Source organism: Arvicanthis niloticus, chromosome 18 (genome assembly GCF_011762505.2).
Source record: "Arvicanthis niloticus isolate mArvNil1 chromosome 18, mArvNil1.pat.X, whole genome shotgun sequence".
Classification (NCBI taxonomy): domain Eukaryota; kingdom Metazoa; phylum Chordata; class Mammalia; order Rodentia; family Muridae; genus Arvicanthis; species Arvicanthis niloticus.
The window spans coordinates 1,699,886-1,718,877 of NC_047675.1; the positions used below are offsets into that span (position 1 = coordinate 1,699,886).

The window sequence follows — 18,992 nt, forward strand, 5'->3', positions numbered from 1 at the left end:
CAGATCGAAGAATATAAATCTCAGAGTATTATAGATTTTATTGTGTTCCATTTCCTGCCTCCAAAAATATGCTTGAGTTCTAATCCTCAATACCCAGAAAGTATAAAGTTTTTATCAAAGAGATCAAATTAAGGTGGGGTTATCCGTGTGAGCCCTAACCAAACAGCTGGTACTAGAACAAAAAGGAGAATCATGAGGCTGGGGGATGGCACAGTGAGTTACATACTTATTTCACAAGCATGAGGATCAGAGTTCAGAACTAAGTACCCACATAAATGCAGAGAAGGTATGGTAATCCAACTGTAATTGAAGTACTATGAAGGCAGGGACTCCCCCAGAGCAAGCTGGCTAGCCAGACCATGAGCTTTGGGTTCAACTAAGTGATTCTGCCTCGATATATATAAGGTGAATACCAATAGAAAACAACACCTAATATCAACCCCTGACATCCACATGCACACACACAGTCTGATTCTCTCAGGAACTAAATCACATTCCACCCAGTCATCTTCTAAGCAAGAAGTAATTAATGCATTTTTAACTACATCTTGTAGCAACAATCTCTCTCAAGCATAAAGCTTAGAATTTTTTTAGATGGCAAATAAGCAAAATTAAAATGAAGGATGAGAGTTGACACAGAAAAACTACAAGACAAAGCCTACAGCCACATCTCCTCAACTGATAAACTTGATTACCAACCCAGACAAGGCCAGACAATAACCACACAGCAATTAAGACAGTTAACACAGAACAAGAGTGACACTGTCTTGACAAAACAGATAAATGGGCAGGTCTGTCATCTGAATTGTGTTAGAAATGATGAGTTCAGGGAATACACAGAAATCATTCCATCACAACAGTGGCCATTTAGTGACTTGGTCAATTCACTCACACAGCCTAAATCTGTAAATTTTGCTCCCTAAAACACAAAAAACGGGATGACAAAAGTGTCACCCATGTACACACTAGCTCTAACAGCAGAGACTCCGGAAGAGCTCCTGACCACAGAATCCATAACTCCATGCAAAGAGTGGAGAGGACAGTTCTGACAAGTGCAGGTCATCTCACTGCTGCAAAGCTGCATCTTAACCTTGGGAAGTTCATTTTACAAACAAAGCCCACCCTTGGGATATTCTTTGAAATGATAATGACAAAGCTGTGATTCCTAAAACGCAGCACTGAGCCTGTGCAAGGTCACCACCTCTTATAAGCATTTTAAGCGTGCCACTCTTTCCTCTCTATTCCTTCCAAGGAAAGAATATTCCTGAACAGCAGCCTACAAACACACCATCCCTGAATTGGTTTGTTTGTATTGACAGTCAAAAATCTGCTACAAATTTGTGTTTGAAAGTTTGCATAAGGCTGGTAAAATATAACCCATTGGACTGCATTAAAACGCATGCCTGCTGGGCTGGAGGATTGGCTCAGCAGTTAAGAGCACTGATTGCTCTTCCAGAGGTACTGAGTTCAAATCCCAGCATGGTGACTCACAACCATCTGTAATGGAATCTAATGCTCTTTTCTGGTGTGTCTAAAGACAGCTACAGTGTACTCATATACATAAAATAAATAAATCTTTTAAAAAAATCGCTGCTAAGAGCAGGATTATGGCTCCTTATCAAGCTCAAATAAAAAAAAGTCTATAATTAACCACAACAAATATGACTATGTATGGCAAGGGGGGTCTCATATCTAAAAAGATATGACTATGCATGGCAAGGGGGGGGTCTCATGAAGGCAATGAAGGTAAAACACAGTCATTATCCTAACCCAGTGTGGTTTTATCCATAAAAGATGGGCATATTAGAGCCCTGTCAGTCTTACCTGATCTTCATCAGGTAAGACTGACAAAGGAGCGAGGCCTTTGAAGACACTGTCCTTCCACACCTTGGCCTCAGAACTATTAGACGATAAATTTCTGTGATGCCATTGGCACTTTCCCTGGAGAGATGTGAACCAACATCTACTGACCAGAAACAGTTCCAGTAACAGACCAACGAAAGTACCCCATCCAACCTCAGTGTGATGAGCCCAAGTTTATTGGACTTACTTATAAGAACACAGGTGTTGTTTACAGAAGTATGAGTAACCCCAAAATAGTGGCACCACCAAAAAAAAAGTCCTACCCTGATATGAGTGATGATCTCAGGAAAACTCATCACAAGAATCCCCATCCCAGACAACCTTCTACTGTATTCTGCATCTCCCAAGACAACCTGCAGCTAGGGAGAGAATGGTCAGGAGGGAGTAAACAGAATCACAGGCCCTATCCTTTGAGGGTCTCATTGAATATGGGCAACTACCCATATTCAATTAAAATTGAATTAAAAGGATCATAGCCATGTTCTACAACAGTTGTTGAAATCTTCCCCCTTATGAATGTACCCTTATGAAGCACTGTTTTGTCATTCCTGGCAAACTAATCCACATGGTTTCCACATTTTTTAATGTAACTTTTTAACATATTTAATAAATAAAATAATGTTGCAGGGGTGGGGGGAATCACAAAATTCTCTGTCAAGGACTCAGTCATTTTGCCTAAGGTTTTAAAATGACAAACCCCAGAAATAGAAGGCAACTCTCATGCAATCCTGTCATTGACTAAGTGGACATCCCAATAGGAAGCTGAGCTAGGGCAGTAGAGGAAGTAGGTGCAGAGAATAAATGTAGCAACTTCAAAATATCCTGGTCAATCTGCCTATGTGGAGAGCCATTCAAATAAGAATCATCCCCTCTCCCAACCCACTTCTGGGATGTTAGGTTGGATCTCCCACCCCTATGGCTATCACTTCACTAGACAGACTGGGGAAAGATGCTCCTCTTCAGCAGAGATACTGAGTTGTTTAAAATAAAAGACAGGTTACAGGGACCGCTCCGGTTACAACATATGAAGAGCTTTCCTGAGAATGAAGATAACATACTGAAAGGAGGAGGAAAGGACTGACTGACATCCAAAAACACTGAGAACCTGAGTCTAGTCCTGTCTCTAATTTCAGTTACAAAACAGATAAAACTGAATTATGATTGATGCTGGGTATCTTATGGTTACTTTTGCTGTAATGAAACACCATGTCCAAAGCAACACAAGAAAGAAAGGGTTTATTTGGCTTATACTTCCATATCATTACTCATGGAAGTCAAGACAGAAATTCAAATAGGGTAGGAACTTGAAGGCAGGGGCTGATGCAGAGGCCATGGAGGGATGCTGCTTACCACCTTGTTCCTCATGGCTTGCTCAGCCTGCTTTATTATAGAACTCAGAACCCGGAGCCCAGGGATAGTACCACCCAAAATGGGCTAGGCCTGCCTCCATCAATGACTAGTTTTTAAAAAAAAAAAAAAAAAAAAAAAAAATGCATTGCAGGCATGCCTACAACCCAATCTTTTAGAGGCATTTTATTAATTAAGGTTCCCACCTCTCAGACGACTTTAGCTTGTGTGAAGTTGACATAAAACTATCCAGTACACTGGGCAATATCAATGTGAATTAAGTTTCTATCTTTTATTCCTAAAAAAGCCCACATAGGCACTGAGAAACTGCTATACACACTCACAGTATAGCTAGAGGGGCAGTAGTTTCAACAAAATTTAAAATAATTTTGCATTTTCTCTAAATCCTATGGACTTTCAAGAGTACTTAGCCACAAACATAATGTGTGAGCTTGAGGGGAAACAAAACAGTCCCAGAAACTCTATAGACCAAACCTTAAGCAGATAAGAGTCTAAAGGAGAAAACCACTTAAAATTTATCCATGCCAAACTTCACTATTATAGAGAGAATTATATAGGACCATGACTGTCAAGCCAGTATTATTTTACTACTGCATGTTTTAAACACATGCACCACCTTGCTTATTTTTAAATTGACATCGAAATTTTACATCAAACCCTAAATAGTTTGTAAGGATATAATTTTTTCTCATATGACAAACAGTAACACAAATAAAACTTCTACATCACATTTTTCAATGAATCTAGCGATCTGAGATCCATCATTTACTTAAGAATTCAAGAGTTAGTTACTTTGTAAAAGCTAAGAACTTCATAAGATTTCTTAGCACAAGAATCCAATGCCCAGTGTCCACCATGAAATTAATCAAATAACACACAATGTAAGGGGCAACCCTATGAATTTAAAGAGGGGTCTCACAACAATTTCAAATAGTTAATTTGTATGGAGGAGTCTCTCAGAGTTTTATAGGCAGAACAATGAACCAGAGTAATGTTAGTTGGTGTATTCTTTACAGAATGTTAAAGATAACTCTGAAAAGAAAATTGTGAGAACCATAGACAAGGCAGGAGATCATCTCAGAATGAGTAACCTCAGAACTGGGGACATATGAAGTTGTGGATCTAAAGAGTAATCTCCTATAATCTACCTGCATACTTACAGATCAATTTCCAACATTACCAAGGGTATATATGCATCAAGAGCAGGACACCCGGATTAGTGAATCCTAGAACAGAGATTTAAAGCCAACATGGAGACAGGAAATCACAGTGGTATAAAGATTGTTCAGTGGGTAAGAATACTTACTGCTCTCAAGAGGGCCTGGAATCAACTCCTAGCACCCACGTTAGGTGGCTCACTACTGCCAGTTCCAGGGGATCCAATGCCCATTGTGGGTTCCTGCACAAGCATGGTACACAAAAACTCAGTAGGCACAAATTAAAATAATAAACGAATCTTTAAAAATTAAGAATAAATCTAGTATTTGGGGAGCTGGAAGTTCCAGCCTCTAATTTACCATCTATGCAAATAGCAACTTCTCTTTACCTCAGTTCCCTGTCCTGTAAAAGAAAACTACTCAAAAAGTTATACAGGGAGTATCAAAATATATCACATCATAAAGCACAACTTAGAAACATGTATGTGATACAACTGTTACCATCATCAATCACCATAATTTCACAGACCATGGACCACAACTTGCCCAATCAGGATCTTTTCTTACGCAACTCAAATCCTCTCCTCCCTGTCAGAAGCCAAATTTACTATGAAACAGAAAAGCAAGACTGTAGTGATTTGAATGGGAAATGTTCCCCATAGGCTCATGTATTTGAACACTTATTTGGAGTTGGTGATGCTATTTAGAGGAGTTATAGAGCCCTTAAGGAAATGCAGTCTTGCTGAAGGAAGGAAGCCACTGGAAGCACATTTTGAGGGTTAATAGTCTCTCCCCCTTCTTGTTCTCTGACCTTCATCACCACCCAACTCCCCCAACATCACCCCAACCCAGACACACTAGCTTCTTGCTTCTGGACATATGATCATCCAGCTTTCTGTTCCTGCCATCATACCATATAGTCCCTACCAGGATGATGACCAGCCCTCTAAAACCGTAAGCTAAAATAAACTCCTCTATAAGTTCTGATATTTTATCAGAGTAACAGGAAAGTAACTGATGCAGTGATGGGTGGGTTAGTGCAAGTATAAGCATTTACGTTTACCATCAGGACATTTGCAGAGTTTCTAGGACTGTAAACAGAAAGCATGTGGCCTGCCTTCCTCCCTCCCTTCTTTCTCCCCCACTCCCCAAGTACTATCTTACCAACAAGTTAACCAAGTGCACACTCACCATAAAAGGTTAATGTGAAGAGGTGTGTAAAGGTGAGGATGGAATTCTAAATAACAACTAAAACAGCTGGTACTTCTTGAGGATTTTTTTCAACATCATACAGACTGAATGAACTCAAAGGCTCTAAGTTTCAATGGGAATTATAGGCAAACTCAAACAAATGGAGGAAAGGAAAAGGTAAACCAAGAGAAAGTATCTGTTCGCACAGATGAAGTCAGATCACCTCTCCAGAAACATTCTGGTCCTGAAAACAAACACCCTAGGCCAAGAGTAAGTTCATGAATCATGTGAGTGCCCAGATCACACAAACTCTCTGATAAACCCCTATGATTTACTAAGCATAACCTGTTTTATGCAACAGCATGCCTAGTTTACAGGGCCAGTGCAAGAAAACATAAATGGGCCTCAGCAATACCACAAGCAATATGAGATAATCTAAGCAGACTCTAGGCACCTCTGTTGAGTTTCTGCAGAAATTAATCAAGTCCTGCTCAGCCACTCCCCTCCACTCTTCAATAATTTCTCAATCAATTATAACTGCCATTCCACACATCTGGTTCATTAATGGAATATGGGAAGAATTAAATCTGAATAGAAGCGAGGGTCAAAGCATTCATCAGCATCCAAGGGTTAAGCCAGAAAGATTCAAAAGCTTGAGAGAGAAGGGAATGACAAAATGAAGTAGGGAGCTGGAGAGATGGCTTAGGCAATAAAGTGTTTGCCACATAAGCATAGGGTCCTGAGTTTAGATCCCCAGAACCCAGCTCATCTAGTCTGGCAAAGACTCCATTCCTACCTCCCCTTCTGCTAGGTCTCAAACCTGGGACAAAGGGGCATGCAATCTGCATAGATGAGCATGCTTTAAGGAGCAAAGTCTCATGATCCTAGTTACCCCTGCAGGAAAATGAGACCCTTGAGGTCTAGTAGGAAAATACTACATTACACCAACCCAGTAAATATGACTAAATCTACAACAAATTACTACCATTTATTGCCAAAGAGTACTTCCGAGTGCCCCATAGATAAGAATCTTAGGAGTAATGAGCATTGAAGACAGGAAAGCCCCAGCTTAGAGGGCTGGAACGCTGACAAACTGGAACAGGATGGCAATACTGTCATTCTGAATCCAGAATCAGAAAAACTAGGAGAAAGGACTTCTTAAACTAGCTTCAAATGGGAACTAAAACTGTTCCAGGCAGAAAAGAAGGAAAGAGCTGAGCAGGCAAAGAAAATAAATACAGACCTTGTTAGGTTTGGGGAAAATAACCAAAAATTTAAAAAACTAGAGTTAGGGACTGGTGGTTGCTAAAATGGGGAGGGGAGAAGAGATGAAACAAATGTGCTGCCAATGGTTCAGAACAAGCCTTGTGTAGCCCATAAGAAAGGTAGATGGTTTCCAGTCACTGGCAGCGAGGATAAATCCACAGAACAGTCAGGAAAAGCTCTCATTCCCCAAAGATGGGATATAAAACCTCTCTTTTAGGGAGTGAAATATCCTACTTTAAAAACTCTACTATCCAGAAAGGCTTACTCCAAAATTTTGCAAAGAATGTCCTCACAATCCAGCAGGAATATGCTTCAGAGAAGTAAGGCAGTCATGAGGGTAAAGGGTGGAGTACATAGCCCAGATGAAAGAACTCTGAGCAGTCTGTTCTCACCTCTCTGAAGCTGCCATAGGAGACACTCATGAAGAACAGAACTGTCTGTATTATACTCCATAGCAAGTATTATCCAAAGCCCAGAAAAGATTGTTTGTTCTATAACCCTGGGTCCATTTAAACAAACCTCCAATAAGAGAAGTTCCAGAAAGTCTACCGCCCCAAAGCTCTGTCCTCAACACAGCCCAAAGAGAAAGTGCTATTTTTAGATCATGGCTATGTCACAAGTGTACTTTATTCCAAGTAGGCTGCCTTTATGATGAGTAATGTTAAACATCTACAATATCAATATCAAGCTTAAGATGAGCCAATGATTAAGACTGGAATAGTTTATAGAAGCATCTGTTGGCCTATGTCCTATGGCAACAACGCCATCTTTAGACAATGCATGCTGTTACACTTGATGGGTCCTCCTGAAGTTCATTCGTCCAAACCTGAATTTTTCCAATTGCCAGTGTCTGAAGATGGAGCCTACAATGAGGTGTTTGGGTCAAACAGTGTGTATTAGTTGCTTTCTTCATTTCATCTGCAACGCTTTTGCTAACAGACTCTTGCTGGTTTCTTCACAAACCTCAAATTATGTATTTGCCTTGTCAATCTTACCTGGCCTGACCCATGGTTTAAGTACTTCATATCCAAGGGCCTGACTTAAATATTGCCTCTTTCACTGAGTTTTAGAGGCTAAATCAAGCTCCAGTCTCTAGTTCCCATTAGCACCTTCAGCTCAACACTCATCAGGACCATGCCTACCAAAGCCACTGCCTTTCTACTCAGCCCTAGTGACTCAATGTATCTGCTATTGTGCTTCACTCCACACATTTTCCCAACCTCTACAACTGAGTATCTCAAGGAGAAGATCCGAAATCTCTAGGTTTAATTCAACACACTTCTGTCAAGGGATCTCTAAGTACTAGGAACTTATAGGATGCTCCCATGAATTCTAAGATGGGTGTGACCTTAACACACTACCAAAGAAACTGTACAGATAAAGTCACTGAAAGTGGCTTTAATGAAAGCTTCTCTTGTTAAGTATGAAACAGACTGAAGTGGAGTGCATGGAAAGACAGGAATGGAGCTGAGGACAGAGCCTAGAATTAGCAGTATAAGAGAAGAACCAAGGATGGTGAATAGGAAGCATAGACTTAAGTCACTGTCCCTGTGAATAATCCTTCTTATCTTAACAGCATCGGTATCCAAGGTTCTGGAAAAAGGAGCTGGTCTGGGGGTCCAACTGTCTCCTTCAACTAAATGGTGACCTAGTATAGCTACTCTGATCACAAGGAGCTGTCTCATGCTAACTCAGGGCCCTTCAGAGGTAAAGCACCTCAAGTCAACACAGACAGAGGAAGGCATCTACAGGGCAAAGATGTCTCTTCCCTGACCTTTTCCCACTCAGGCCGGTCTCTCTCCCTTTAATCCCAGAAGTCCACTTGATCCTCCTAACAGATTCAACAACCTGATTCACAGTCATGCCACAGCCACTGTCATCAGCACTAGAGATATCAACATCCTCAGTCATTCTAAGGCCTGCACTGAAAATGCTTCTCAAGAAATTTTCAACATATCTTGGCATTGTATGTGAAGCAGCTTGAGCGCACACCCATTCTTCTCATTCCAAATAAGTTAAAATCTCTATATATTCCAAGGAAAGAGCACAGAGCCCATTCCAGATCATCAATGTCAAACACATAAAGACAAACCTTCAGAGAACTTACTATGTTGATTTGAAATGTCCATCACAGATTGAAAATGAAAGCTCCATGAAGTGACCTCAAGTTGCCCAACTTCATCCCAGTCACACTTGGGTCTGCTGCAACTCTCCCCCTCCATGATCACACGCCCCAACTGTGAACACAGGGTCACATTTTCATTTACTAGATCATCTGAGGCATACACTTTGACTACTTACTGGAATGCGGAGCTAATAAGTACAAGTCACCAAACTAGAGGTAGAAAAACCCCATCCCTTATCCCTCTGCCTGCATCGCCAAAGAACAATAAATGCCTCTCCCAGATGAGAACCTATATCTGCCAGCAAAACTGGTACATACTTTTGGCTTATTAAGGATCCACATATCTGTTCTGGAAACTAAAGGGAGGGTGCCTTCCAGTCAGCCACACATGTTAATCTTATTCATAGACATCAATGTGTCTGAAGCAACAGTCATACAGAATAACACGCAAGACCAGATTCCTTTATGAATAAAAAAAAAAAAAAATGTGCCCAAGGCCATGTGCTGCCACAAATCCTCCTAAAATCTAGAGCTACCATGGAGAGCCGGAAAGATTGGCCAAGCCCTTTCTTTCCAATTGGCCTTGGTAATTCAGAAAAGGACCCTGTTAAGAGCAGAGCTCTGCCAGAAGTTAGGACTCCATTTCTATCGGTGTCTGCTGCCTGTCCAAAGCAAAGCCCATAATGTGACAAGAGAGGCTCAAATTATAGGTGAGACTGCACTTTCCATTCTAGCCCGGCCTGTGATTACCTGCAACTCCAAAATTACCTCTTCAGAGTAAAGGCCTCCATTTCACTCCATTCCTAGAACAAACTCTCTTCTGAGAACTTGATAAGAGATAAAGGTACTTGGAGTGGGGGTAGACAACACAACCACAAAATCCCTGATAGCACTCTTGCGTGGGCGTGGGTCCTGCTGGGTTGTTTTGTGGTTACCCGCGTGTCTGCCATGGTGCAGGGAAGTAGAAGCACTCAGCGCAGCACCAGTGAACACTGGGGTGAGAAGCGGAGCTCAACCCGGGCGTGGAAAGGTCTCAGCCTGAAGTCCTGCGGGGGCAGAGCTCTTGAGTGGGGGGTCTCCAGACCAAAGCAGCTAACCAGGGAGACCAGTAGTCTCTGTCCTTGGGACTCCAGACGCTGCTGGGAGCCACAAAAGAACTGAGGCGGAGTGGGCATAAAGGCCAGATGGCTAGAGGAACGAGGAGGAGAAGCTCTGGTGGTGCCCTGCTGGTAGGAGACTCTTGGTAACTTGTTTGGCTGCATTGGCTAGCTTGTTTGAGTTGGCTCCGGGGCTGAAATGTAGAGAAGTCTTCTAGTGGGATTTTAAGCAGCAGCTAGGTAGTCAAAGGCCTTCTCCACCGTTCCCCACAGCAGGGGCCCCAAAGACATGAGGAAGTCCATGGTTTTAAAAGGTTTATTGTCATGGCAGAAAGTGGATGAAGCTGTACTCCTTTACCCCCAGGGCAGGCCTTTGGTTAAATACTGTTTGTAAAAAGGAGGGTCTGGGAAGGAATGTTTAATTGGCTACACCCTCTGGTCTTTAGGTATCTCATTAATATGGAGATCTCTTGAGGCTCTGAGGCCTGTTGTAGTCATGCCCTCTACCGTGCTAGGTGACACAAACCTCTCTTTGGGAGGACCTGCAGGGGCATTGCAGATCAATGGAGGTCTTCTGCATGTGTCAGGAGCCTGGAGTCTGGGAGTGTGGCTAAATGTATGCCATCTCTAGCCAGTGCTCCACCAGAAACCACGCTATCTTTTCACACTCTGGCAGTGAAAGAACTGTCAGCACACGTGCACATGCATAATTTCATTGTTTTTTTCTCTGGAATTATAAAAAGCGAACCAACAAGATGGCTCAGTGGATAAGGGGACCTGCTGTCTGTCAAGCCTGACAACATGAGTTCCATGCCTGGAACCCACACAGTAGAAGAAGACTTCCATGAGTTACTTTCTGACTTCTATGTATGTTCTCTGGCACATACGCACACACATACACACATACACCCACACATATTTAAGTAAAAAAAAAAAAAAAAAAAAAAAGTAAAAGTTGGAATAACAAGAAAAATCAGAACCCTGGGAACAGTGAACTAACCAAGTGACTTGTTCCATATAGCTAGTTAGTGCACTCGGACATTTAAATACGCCATGTACTTCTTTCTAAACACATCCCCATACTGGGCTGCATGGCAGATAAGCCTAGCGGGCTATACGATGAGACATTCTATTTTATGGCTCAAAAGTTCCCGACATTATCTAATAACAAGTGAGTCTCCTAAAACTGTCCATCAGGATTGTACTCATAAAATAATTTCAAATACAATGAAGGAGCAGCCATTAAAGGGAGGCCCACAATAAATCACTTTTGTAAAATAAAAATCTTTTCATAGCTCAAACAATTACTTATCTTAAATTACTTGGTTTTAACAGAAGATTTTTATATGTCAAGTTCTCCTCAAATATAGCACTCCCTCATTTAGCTTCAATATTAAAATAATAACACCGACGCTCAGATCCACACTGCACTTGAGAGTTCTTCTTTCCGATAAGCATTACACTCTGCCTCTAGTGAGTCCAGAAGCAACTCCCAAACTAAGCTGGAGTATGTGCTTCCTGACTCTACTTTCATACCTTCATTTTTATTCAACCTGTCCCCTATAAGGTCATATGGAAAGAAAGGCTTTCTTCTGGGGGTCCCAAGCAGAAGATTCCAGAAGGGCCAACTCTTGTTTTTAATCTATTTACTTTGAAACAGCTAAAATGGTCAACATTGTTTTTGTTTTGTTTTCTTTTTATCACAAAGCAGATCTTTCTCAAGCAGTAGCTAAGTACTAGTGTAACATTCCATCATCAACCAATTGGCACCATATACAAGAAGCAAGTAAGTTTGTTCATATATTCATGGCCTCGTGTAAGAGAAGTTTTCTGAAGTTTGCAACCAAGACCAAAGGCTAGAAGTCTTTTTAAGCAAGTCTTTTTTGACTCACCAGGTCTTTTCCCATTTTAGAGCAGAAAACGAAAACCCTACCTGGCAATGTAAACTTTACTACAAACTAGCTGAGGTTAGTCCTTTCCCTCTCGGTGACACTAAATTACAAGATACAAGATAAGCAATACTTTACTGACAGATGGTTCTAGGAATCCAAGGAACATGGAGCACCTGAGTTGCCTTAATCTGACCCCACTGAATACAGACATGGAAGGTGCAAAGCAAATGAGCAAATACACACACACATGTAGGTACACACATGTAGACGCATATGAGATGTAGGCACACACACCTTTTACCACCTATATTTTGGCTCCTTTCTTAAATAATTAAATACACAAGAGGTGAGCTGCATGCTGTTCCCTAAGCTCTATCACCTTCCCTCCAGACGACACCTATAAGGGTCAAGGAACACCCAGACAGGGGCTTAAACACAACTGTCATCTGAAAGGCTTCATCCAGCCACTGATGGAAACAGATGCAGAAACCCACAGCCAAACATTAGGAAGAGCTCACATATGTAGAAGATATACAGCTTTGTCTTCATGTGGGTCCCTCAACAACTGGACCAAGGACTGAGCCTCAGACTCAAACTCTTGCCTGCCTTTTGAACCCTTTCCCCTAGCTGGGCGGCCTTTTCAGGCCTCAGTGGGAGAGGATGTGCCTAGTCCTGATGAGACTTAATAGGCCAGAGCAGGTTAGTATGGGGGGTAGAGAAGGGACTTTGATCAAAATGTAAAGAAAGGGAAGGAAGGAAGGAAGGAAGGAAGGAAGGAAGGAAGGAAGGAAGGAAGGAAGGAAATTTAATATACTTTGTCATGGGAAGGGAGAGGGAGAGGGAGGGAGGGAAAAAAAGAATGGAGGGGGAGAGAGGGGTAGAGAAAAAAAGAGAGGAAGACAGAGAGAGAAAAAGAGAGAGAGAATATATTAAATGTACTTGGTTTTGGAGATCACAACTGACTTTCTACTCTCTAATACCCTTCAGATAGCACAGCTCCACTTTTGAGTTTCTTCCCAACCACATGCAGTCAGCCCTCAGATTAAGAGGGTTTACCTTTAAGTAGACAACCAGCAGCAGAGAGAAGCATTAAAATTTGTGTCTAGGGCTGAAGAGATGGCATGTCAGTTAAGAGCTCTTGCTGCTCTTGCAGAGGACCTAAATTCAGTTTCTAGTATCCATTAGCAGTTTACAACTGTCTATAACTCCAATTCCAGGGAATCCAGTGTCCTCTTCTGACATCTAGGGTACAGGCATGCATATAGTGCACTTTACTTTCAGACAAAACACTCATACACATAAAGTAAAACTAAATATTTAAATAAAAATTATATCTATACTAAACATGTAGACTGCCATTTACTCTATAAACAGCACACTGTGATAAGTATTTATATACCATCTACATTGGGGCAGGTATTAGAAATAATCTAGAGGTTTATATAGTTTCTATGCAAACACTATTTCATCGTATAAAAGGAGCTTAGACATACGGAGAAATTGGTATTAAAAGGGAAGGACCTAAGAACCAATCCCTGACAGATACCAAGACCCAGAAAAACACTAGAGTTTACTAGCACAGCACACAGAGGGAGTCAGACACATGCAGGCATATTCCCATTGTCAGCATAAATCTCTTCCAACAGCAAAAAAAGTTAAGATGAGAATGGAAATGGTTATAATACAGAAGCCACGTTCTGGCGAGAAGCACAGACATAACTCTATCTGGAGCTAAAGCTGACAGAATAAAATATATTCTAACCGAAGACAGCTGTGCCCTTCCTGTACTGCATTATGTGTCAAGTACCTGAGTCTTTCTTCCCACTACTGTGTAATCACACAATGAGACCGCAGATGCCATTCATGTACACAGAGGCCTGACTTAGGCTTAAGAAGAAATCTTTTCTTTATCTGCATTGCTAGTAGTTGTTGAAAGGACAGGAAAAATGCTCTATGAAGAAAAACATGGACACCAAAACGTTTGTCTATGTTTAATAGCAATCTGGGGTAATCAGCTCTCTTTGCTGGGACTTGCCCAACAACCATTCTTGGCCCATTGTGATTTCACAGAGCATGAGACTAAGGCACAATCACTAGCAAGGGGCCCCTGTTAAGGCATTAACTTTCTGACTCCAAGCTTTCCCTTCCTAGAAATTCTCCTGTTCCAGCTGCCGTTCCACTGACTATTCTCACACAGTGTATACTGGCATTTCCATGCTGCTGTCTTCCTTATTCCCACTAACCTAGAATATTCAAAGCCATCCTTTGAACACAGCTGTACAGTAGTACTCAGCTTGTCGGAGTGAATGGCTGCCTGCTATCCCTCATCACCAATGAGCCAAATGAAGAACCTTTATGATCAGAGCAAGGCACCTGCCACAAAAAAAATTCAGAATCAATCAAATCACTACTTGATAAATTAGAAGTAAGAACGGTTAACTCTACTGGAATGTATCTACTGATTTCCAAATATCAACATCACACTATCCAGCATACAAGACTATAGCAGCGAAGCCACACCCCCAAATTGTCATTGTTCCTGCCTCACTGACCTTACAAAAGCCAGTAGTACTCTACCTCAGCTTCTCCCTTCACCCCTACCAAAGGTCTTTCCTCAAATTCATAAGCATCCCTCCATGCCTAGGACCACACCCCTAAGTATCTCCTTCCTTCAGTCTCCTACCCCACTGTCATACTGCACCTATGAGAATAAACCCATAAAGCACCAAGAGAAGGATGAGACTCTGTGTTGATCATTTTCCTAGACCACAGTAGCAATTCTCCTTAAACTACCTATAAATGCACTATACTTATGAGTAAAAGGTCACAGATGCACTCTAATACTCCAGGGTTCCAGGTAATGAAACAACTTGCAGAACTTTGCAGGTTCTGAGCAAAGTCAAATTCTACATGCAGAATCAGGCTTTTAAGACTCCAGCAGCACCAAGGTCTTGGTGAAATTTGCCCTCTGGGTGCCAATGTGCAGGAATGGCCAGTCTCTTAGCGTCCTCCTTACTGCCTTGTGTGTCTTTCATTAGAGCTAGTAAGTCCAAACACGCTGTCAAACGCTATGTTACCACCTGTGTAAAGAATGTACTTTTAAGGGGATGACAGCAAGAAATTTTAAGTTTAATGGAATTAATTTTAAAGATGACCTAAAGAAGTGTTATTTTTGAAGACTGAGTTATACAGTCCAAAAGCACATCCCTACATCATCCCCCCAAAAGAAAGGGCTGTGGATGTATCTCAGTAATAGACAGTGCACTTACCTAACAAGTATGAGGCTCTAGGTTTGATCCTCAGAACTACAAAGGGGATGGAGGATAGTTACAAGCACCATTAGGGAATTTAAAGTTAGCATGAACCAATGTTAAAAAGGAAGTTTACAGGAGGCAACATTCCCAAAAATGTATAGCCCTTATATACTTAAAATACTGTAACTGCATCTTACCAGATTTTCCCTTAACACTTCCCAAAATGCATAGCCCTTATATACTTAAAATACTGTAATTGCATCTTACCAGATTTTCCCTTAACACTTTGCAGTTAACACCCACATTGTCCACATGACACTAAACCAGGCCAACCATCCAAACATCTGAAATCCACTCAACAGTGCAAGCACAAACTGAGTAGCAAAAACTTAAGATCATGAGCTTTCACAACAAGCCGTGGTCGTTTCTAACATCTGCTTGTGGTCTTTGTGCTTGGGTGGTAGAATAGAAAACTAGTCCCCCCTAGTGTCCTATAGGTGGCTGAAGGATGGAGACACTGGGCAAAGCAAACTCTTGCCTTCAAGGATTGACTTTAAAGGGCAGCTCAGGAACACAGAATCTAGAAAAACCTTGGTGACCTAGACAAGAAGTATTCTCATAACTTATGAGAGGATAAAAACCTTTAATTTTATTTCTAAGGCTCATCCACTTTCAACTTAAAAGCCAAAGGAATCTATATCCTTTTACTTCAAAAATATTAATCTACAATTCAGACCTCTTCATGTAACATTGGGAGCCCACACTTGCAGGTGGCCTGTGCTCACCCAGACTGGTGGGAATGTCTGCTTTAGAAGCCTCCCTGTCCTCCTAAGGGAGGTTGCCTACTTTCCTTGGCAAATCCGCTATTATCTCAATCCTTACAGCTTCTGCCTTCTGCGTAGCTCCTTTCCTTCATTCCCTTTCCTTTCTAGAATTAACAGGCACAGCTCAATAAATGTGTGATCTCCTCAAGCAATTTCCACTAAGGTAAAGCACTCTTTGAAAACACACAAGCGATGTGTGAAACCTTCATGCAAGTTTTCTTTTAGTCTTTTTTTTTTTCTGCCCCAGTAAGGTTTCAACACACTGGTGAGTAATACATTCATGTCACTCATTTGTGAGAGATGAGAAAAGACCACTGTTCTTTTCCTAATTTAGATCGTTCCCCAATCTTGAGTCTATCAAAGTGGATCCTGAGGTGGGAATGCAGGAGAGGCAAAGAGGAACATCAGCCTCAGATGCCTTCACCCACTAAATACGTACTTTGGGTCCCCACCTATGTCAGAAAAGTCATCTACTTTTAGGTGATGTACCACCCCTCCAGGCCCGCTATGTCCCCCTAAAGGAAGAAAGAGTATGAGTTCTCTCTTGGGACACTTACATAAGACCCAGTACACTTCCTGTGACATTCACAGAAAAATGTAAGCTGCTATTTTGCTCCCTCAGGAAATCATTTTAATGGACTGAGTGACAAAATTCACGGATTCGGAATTCAGCAGAAACCTACTCAACTGAGGAATATCAGCACTGGAACAAAAAAAAAAAAAAAACAATGCATCCCTATTTAACAGGGTCACCCTTGAGATGGACTGGGTCTGTCAAAAACAATCTGTTCCCTCGCAGATGACCCATTTAAAATCCAGAAGTGCATAGGTTTAATAAATCTCACACTGGCAAAGACGTAGCTTGTAGAAAGAACTATCCTTACACAGAGGGAGCATTTCAAGGTGATGAACAGTATAACTTCATAATACACAAACTTTAGAGTTACCATTTCAACCTCCAGAAGCAATGACATTTACAGGAAGCTTTGAGTAGTCACTGATCACTACAAGAAGTTGAGTCTAAACAGGACAGACCAGGTATGTTGGTTGGGTCTTCCCCTCACAAGTATCCATGACATCCAACTACTTTATCCTAAAGAGCTTTTGCAAAATGTGGATGCACACCCCGAAACCGGGCTCTCTTCAACCAGTTGGAAAGTAAAATTCTTTGGACATCCCATCATAAAAGACAGGTGAACATCGAAGAAAGACAGGAAGGGTCCCAGGGTGCTGGGAAAACAATACCTCCAGGTGTTACTAAGAACCAGCCCCCTACACACACACCCCAACTCACCCCTGCCTATCAATATCTTGTATGCCTATGAGCCTGTCAGGCCCTGAGACGATCCTGGGGACACCAGAGGTTGGGGTCTTACACCTCCTGCTTTTCCAGGACTCAAAGCCGGGTCAGAAATGGTGTGCCCATCCTCTTTGCATCCTAAGCACACCACCGGGTACTAGCCACAGGTTTGGATAACTTGTCCGACATTGCTCACTAAAGCATTCCCACGCAGGTTCTCTCGCACCTTAGGGCTCTTACCTTGGCCTTGACTACACCCAGGCAGAGGTACACTCCGAAAGAGCTGAAAGGCGTGGTGCCACTGACGCCTACTAAGTGCAGTGGGTCCGGGTGGAGATCCCAGCTGGCGCTATTTTAACCCGACCAACCGTGCCAAGCACAGACTTCGGGACAGCCTTGGGCTCCAAATGCCAACAGGAAAGGTCCGCCTTGCCGGGACTGAGCAATCTCCCCTATTTCTCCTCCTCCCGGGTGGCTGCCGAGAGCTGCTCCAAGACAGAAGGACTCTTCCAAGCCCGGGGCACCTCGCATGGGCAAGGGCCTGGGGCCGCCCTGGGTTGGGACCCGGAAACCAGCACCAGGAAGAAACGCGGAGCGGCAGCTCCGCCGGCTTCACCTCTCGAGCCCCTGACGGCTTAGTCCCTCCAGGGCAGGGCCTGCCCGCAACCGGCCGGGCCAGGCGAGTGCAGCCGCGCCCCCGGCTCTGGAGAAGCGGCGAGGCAGGGAGCGGCTCAGCCCGGTCGGGAGACAAACGCAGCGAGCGAGCACTGAGACCCTCGGTAGCTGCTTGCGGTGACCCTCCCCCCGGGCCTGCGTCGCCCGCCCGCGGCTCTGCGAGAAGCCCGCTCTGAAGAGGGCCTCGCCCCGGCCTGGGGCGCTGGACCAGGGGCGCGGGGCCAGGACAGGCGCCCCTGGGAAGGTCACGGCCGCCGGGGCGCGGCGAGCGGGACGAAGCACGATGGGTGCGGGGAACCCTGGCGGGCGGCCCCCGCCGCCGCCTCGGAGACGCGCCGGCTTCCCGGAGCGCTCAGGTTTGGAGCCGCGCGTCCGCTGCAGACGCTGTGAGCAGCTTGGAGCCCCGAACGAACGGGCGCGCGATCCTTGCTTCCCGCGCGCGTCCGGGCGGGAACCTCCGTGCGGGGGACCGGCGTGGGAGCAAGCTGGCGGGCTTGGGGTTCGAGCTCCGGGCTAGTCCGGCCACCGCCGCGTGCCTAGAGCGTCGGGCTCCCTCAGCAGCTGCAGTGACTGTGTGTCTGTGTCATGTCTGTGCAGCTGCGGGGAGGGGGGGGAGGCGGGAAGGAGGAGGACCACGATCCGGGCTGGGTTCCGAGCGGAGGCGGGACCGGAGTCCGCCTCGGGGCCACGCCCCTTCCCCGTGACCGCACGGACGACCAATAGGTAGCGCCAGGAATGTGCGTCTCTGGTGCCCACCCTGCCTAGGCTACGCCTACGGCCAAGCACCTCCCTCTGCTCCTTGGCTCACTGGAACTCAGGCGGATGAAACACCCGGAGCCAGGATCCCGGGCCGGGTCGCGGATAAAGGGTGCTAGCTGGAACCCGCCCCCTGCCCCCCTTCTTTCCCTGCCTGGGACTACGCCGGGCCCGGATGAAAGACTGGGAAGAGAGGCGGGTCGAGTTCGCAATTGTTGCTTTAG

The 18,992-nt window shown here is 43.8% G+C and overlaps 1 protein-coding gene across 5 annotated transcripts in view; it reads right to left on the reverse strand.

The window, feature by feature from the left end:
* Window positions 1–18,672, reverse strand: part of Large1 (LARGE xylosyl- and glucuronyltransferase 1) — a 425,417-nt gene extending 406,745 nt beyond the window's left edge. Inside the window, exons 1-3 of one of the 5 annotated variants that reach the window (XM_076915421.1) lie at window positions 17,578–18,672; window positions 4,538–4,630; window positions 4,392–4,457 (exon numbers count right to left, since the gene is read on the reverse strand). The gene's annotated coding sequence lies outside the window, so the exon portion shown is untranslated. Of the gene's footprint in view, window positions 1–4,391; window positions 4,458–4,537; window positions 4,631–8,952; window positions 9,053–17,577 lie in introns of those variants that run through there. The other 4 variants (XM_076915423.1, XM_034522396.2, XM_076915422.1 and 1 more) reach the window with 4 other exon arrangements.
* Between the last annotated feature and the right edge of the window lie 320 nt (window positions 18,673–18,992).